This window comes from Benincasa hispida, chromosome 9 (assembly GCF_027475165.1).
Source record: "Benincasa hispida cultivar pf3 chromosome 9, pf3_genome.v1.1, whole genome shotgun sequence".
NCBI lineage: Eukaryota > Viridiplantae > Streptophyta > Magnoliopsida > Cucurbitales > Cucurbitaceae > Benincasa > Benincasa hispida.
The window spans coordinates 44,460,265-44,465,553 of NC_143486.1; the positions used below are offsets into that span (position 1 = coordinate 44,460,265).

The 5,289-nt window shown below is 38.0% G+C and overlaps 1 pseudogene; it reads right to left on the reverse strand.

Annotated features, from left to right (window-relative positions):
* Positions 1–3,416: 3,416 nt before the first annotated feature.
* Positions 3,417–4,703, reverse strand: LOC150033843 (uncharacterized; annotated as a pseudogene).
* Between the last annotated feature and the right edge of the window lie 586 nt (positions 4,704–5,289).

A 5,289-nucleotide genomic window follows, 5' to 3' on the forward strand; every position in this document is an offset into this window, starting at 1 on the left:
TAAGGATTTTCAGTCGATATCAGTCCAATCCAGGATTAGAACACTAGACAGCGGTCAAAACGATTCTCAAGTATCTTCGGAGAACGAGAGACTATATGCTCGTGTATGGAGATAAGGATTTGATCCTTACAAGATACAATGACTCTAACTTTCAAACTGATAGAGATTCTCAAAAATCGACCTCATGGTCAGTGTTCACTCTAAATTGAGAGGTTGTAGTTTGGCAAATCATCAAGCAAGGATGCATCGCGGACTCCACTATGGAAGCTGAATACGTAGCCACTTGTGAAGCTGCTAAGGAGGTTGTTTGGCTTCGGGAGTTCCTTACAAATTTGAAAGTTGGTTGAATGGAAGTATCATTTGATCAGGGAGATTGTGCATCACGGTGATGTGATAGTCACGAAAATCGCGTCGAAGCACAACGTTGTTGATCCGTTTACAAAGGCTCTCACGGTTAAAGTATTCGAGGGTCATTTGGAGAGTCTGGGTCTACGGGACATGCAGCACCTTGTCACTGGCAAGTGGGAGATGATACTGGGGTATAGAATATGCCCTAGTTTTTGTATATTGTAATGTTTTTATGTATTGTACATTAGTCTCCCGAGGCATTAAAACAAGTGGGAGATTGTTGGGATTGGTGCCCTAATTCTCCCGGTGGTCTCGTAGTTTGTAAACATTTTGTACAACATTGTTATTAATAAAATTAATGTTATTTTATTTGCATTTACTCATATCCAATAAGCTAAGACCCGTGGTTATTTCATGTAGCTTAAGCATGTATGTGAGACATACAAGTGGATCATGCCTTAAGTAATAACCTAAATGGTCTATAGTATGAGGATAAAGGAGGGATACTTTATCCTGGTGACACTACGGATACGACCCGCTTTGTAGATAGTTGCAACTGTTGTAACGTGCTACAAATGGTCTGATCCTGACCATTCATGTGGAGACATGTGAGCGGAGGTGTCCTATACAAAGAGTTTGTATAAGACTGGACCACGAAATGATTCGTCTTTTTATATAATGTCGTTGATAATTGGGACTTACATTTCACTAAAACGACCATAGGTGACATGACCTTAATCCTGAGTGTTTTAGGAACTCCTGCCTATGAGGGTGGTCCTTTGATTAGTATGGGTGAGAGTGGCCAGATTGGCAACTCAACAAGCCTACCTTTTTTAGGATTTGTCTGATTTGGGAGCTGGGAACTCAGTTACACAAGATGGAATTCACTCCTTCCCCAAAGCAGGGGTAAGTATATAAATTGCTCGCTTAAGGGTTGATTTTAGGTCTTGAACATAGTGGCCACACCCTCTCTTTGGAAGAGAGGACTCAGTCATAGCAGGACTATGACTTATTGTTCATTAGAGGAATCAGTGGTACTTAAGGAGTTAGGTATAACTACAGGGACAAAATGGTAAATTGGCCCAGCTATACTTACGAGTGATTAGTGAAGGGTCATCGCACTATTGATTGGTTATATGAACACAGAAATATATTTGTAGTGCGAAGAATCCAGTTGTCGGTCTTTAATGAAGTGCCCGACAGTTAACAGATGTTGGATCTCGTGACTAGAGAGTTTAGTCAGTTATTCACGTACCGTTGAAGCTTCAAGCTACAGGTCCATAAGGTCCTCTTGGTAGCTCAATTGGTTCAAGTTGAGAATCAGATGTTGGGTTAGTTTGAAGTGTTCAAATTAACAAGAGGAAATTCAATTATATGTGATATAATTGGTGCGATGTATTAGATACATTAATTGAAGGAATTAATATAAATATGATTTATATTAAGTGCCATAAAATAGAAAAGGAACTATGGTTTATATGTTTCATATGATGAAATATTAAAACTATAGGTTATAAATATAATATGATAAGTTGGTTATCATATTTATTTAATATGTTAATTATATGATAATTAATTCTTTTTCTCTGATAATCGAATTGAGTGGGAGGTTATTAGAAATTTTATGGTAACCGTGAGATAAAAGGAAAATTGTTTTCCAAAATTAGAAGTGAATTCATTCGTGTAATTCTCACGGAAAAAGGCTATCAAGTAAAAATAGTTTTTACTAAGCAATAGCTGTTGAGAGCTTACACAATCGTTTAGAGTTGACTATACGATAGTTACTTGTTGATCGTTGCTACATGATCGAGTAGCAAAGTCTATGTGATAGGCTTCAGTTTGCTAAACGATCGTGTACATCGTCTATGTGATAGACAGTCTTCTTATCTCTCACTTACTCGATCGCATACCTCCTGTCTTCCTCAATCCAAGATCATACATAGCCCACAACTCCTGGATTCTCACAGCGAGAATACCATGGTAACACTTGTGGTGGTGTTCTACATCCGTTCAAGAATCGAGTTGGACTCGATTCGGTTTGAGGAGCATTCAGACGTTCGTGGAGGTTGTGTTCATGTTTGTGCTGTTGGCTGTTCCGATCGTTGCGTTCAAGTGCATTATTAGACACATTAGACACTGATCGAGGGATACTTGAAAAATGGTTCTTCAAAGGTACGCATACTCTATCCCTTGATTCCTATTGTAGCATGCTGTAATTTCTGTATATGCATAATCTGTATGTTTCCGTTTAAGACTGTACTCGTTGTATTCATTCGGAATGGAATTTGGAACGAACCACTTTTGCTGCTCATGGAGATCTCTGTTTGTGATTTCCTACAGCGGCTTGGCGTGAGGGGCGCAAGCAGCGGCTGGTTGATCAGCGAAAAAGGCAACTGGCTTAAGCGGCAAGAGAAGAAATTTTGTTTTTTTTTCTCTTTCTTTTTCTTTTAAACACTTAAGGGGCGTTTGGGGCACAAATTAGGTTATTATAGTCTGTGGGTTATAATAAACTGTTTGTTTTTATAGTCTGCATTTGGGATGTAGACTATTATAGTCTGGTTTATAATAGTCTGTGTTTGGGGTGCAGAGTATTGTATTTTATCTTATAATAGTCTATGTTTGGAATGTAGGTTATTATAGTCTGAATTATAACAGTCTATAATTTGAGTGTAGATTATTTTAGACCATGTGTAACCTTTTCTACTACCATATTTTATAATACTAATAATTATGCATATGAAATATCATATTTTGAAAATATAATTAAGACTTTATGTTCCACTAATTTATACAAAATTAATTTGATTGTAATTTATATTAAAAGCTAACCAAGAGTTTTTTGTCATTTTGAGAGATACCTTGGTTAACATGGCCAAAAAAGAAAAAAATGCATTACTTTTGGATGCAATTCATGTGTTTCATATATAAAGCTCTTTTTTTCTTAGGTACAAGCATCTCTAAGAAAAAATAACTAACTCATGATTGCATGATTAAAATATGAACTTTTTTAAGCTACCAAATGTACTACAAACTTAAATGCTTAAATGAAACAAACTAATCATTGTTCATTATTGAAAAGCAGTCCAAAATACGGGTTGATCAAACATTCTCTTCAAGGAGAAGGTTGCATAGTCCAACTTCAGGGCTGTGGGAACGGATAAGAAGCTCTCCGTATCTTCCACGCTATGGAATATGATTTGCATAAGCTTCACCCTTTGTCGATTATGCAATTCAGGAATATCTTAAAGTTGGTTTACGACTTCTGCACGTAGTTCGACTTCAATTGCATGCTTCTCTTTTGGCCATTCTGCAATCGCCTTCAATTGGTCATTTTCGAACTCCATCGTATTCCTAACAATCTATGTCGTTTCATATTGATTCCCACTTCGCTTCCTCTTACTTCCTCTCGAAGCATTTCCTCCTTCAGTGCTTCAACCGGTACATGTTCCATGCATGTCATCCTGTGACATGTCCATTTTCTGACTAGACATCGTGGGGGTGTTTGGATCCTGTGATTCATGAATAGGAACTCCATCATTCATATGGTTTAGCACGTTAAACCCGATGTCCATAAAGGTCTCTAACCGCCCTTTTATAGCTCGATCCTTGCCAAAGACGTAGGCAAGATCATCATAGTATAGGAATGACTTGTGTAGAAGACCCTTTGCTGCAGGATGACTCTACATGAAGGGTGAAGTGGATGTTATGATTTTGTTATCAATATTTGTAAATCAATATAGACAAAATTGTACCTTCACCCATCCATCAAATAACTCTCGCTCTGTAGTGATGCATTGGAATTCCTCATTCCAGCCAAATCCACTACAAGCTGGTCCTCTCATTTTTGCGATCGCTTGGTAAGTTTTATTCAGGGATTTGACTCGACAATCTATAGTTGGTGATCCTTCGATATTACAGTCGGGCAACTTCTCAGCCATTAAACGTTGTAGTTGTGCCAAGTAGCCAGGTCGATACGTCCCATTATCTGATCTCCATCCACCAGATGCAACCAATGTCACCAAGCATTCGACCAGCTTTGCTTCTTCCTCTTTAGTCCAAGTGTGCTTCGGGGCTCTTAAGGAACTTGACATTCTAGTGTATACACATACATATTTTAATACAATTAAACAATAAATGACAAGTAGTTATAGCAAAGCTAATGAGAGAGTTCCAAATGAAATCATTTCACAACAATAAACAAAAAGTATAAAGGCACTACACGCTACGCAATTCCCATTCAGTAAACATCTGTTGCGCCAATTCATCCCTCCATTGGGTCCATTCATTTGAACTCTCAATATAATGTATCTCATCCCCCCTTCCTCTTCTAGTTGTAGCAAAGCTTGAATCCACCTCATCCAAATCCTCGGTCAGTTCACTGTTAATCATCTCCTTATTGATAAGATTGTGTAGAAGGCAGCATGCCATAATGTTTCGACATTGGATTTACACTGGGTAGTATGATTTTTCTCGCAAGATTGACCATTTACCCTTCAATAACCCAAACTTTCTCTCGATGAAATTCCGTGCAGAAGAATATTTCATGTTAAAAAATTCTCATGGAGTTGTTAGTGCATTACCTCCTCCATGCCACTCTGAAAGATGATATCTTTCGCCTCTACATGGAGCCAAAAAACCTTTCGCATTTGGGTATCCTACATCACATAGATAATAATACCCTGTTGAACATCTAATCGTTTCAAACCTTATATTACAAATACAATAAGTAGGGAGAGATGGTATGTATAGCTAGTTACCCTTCGGAACCTTCAGTCTGTTAGGTCGTGATATTGCACCTCTGAGAACTCGAGAATCAACTACGAATCCTTCCCTCCTTAATAAGATGAACACAAAGTCACCATTTGTATCACACACACCAAGTATATTCGTTACAATTTCATCCTTCCTCGTCCTATACCTTGGGCGATCAGTTGAACTGAC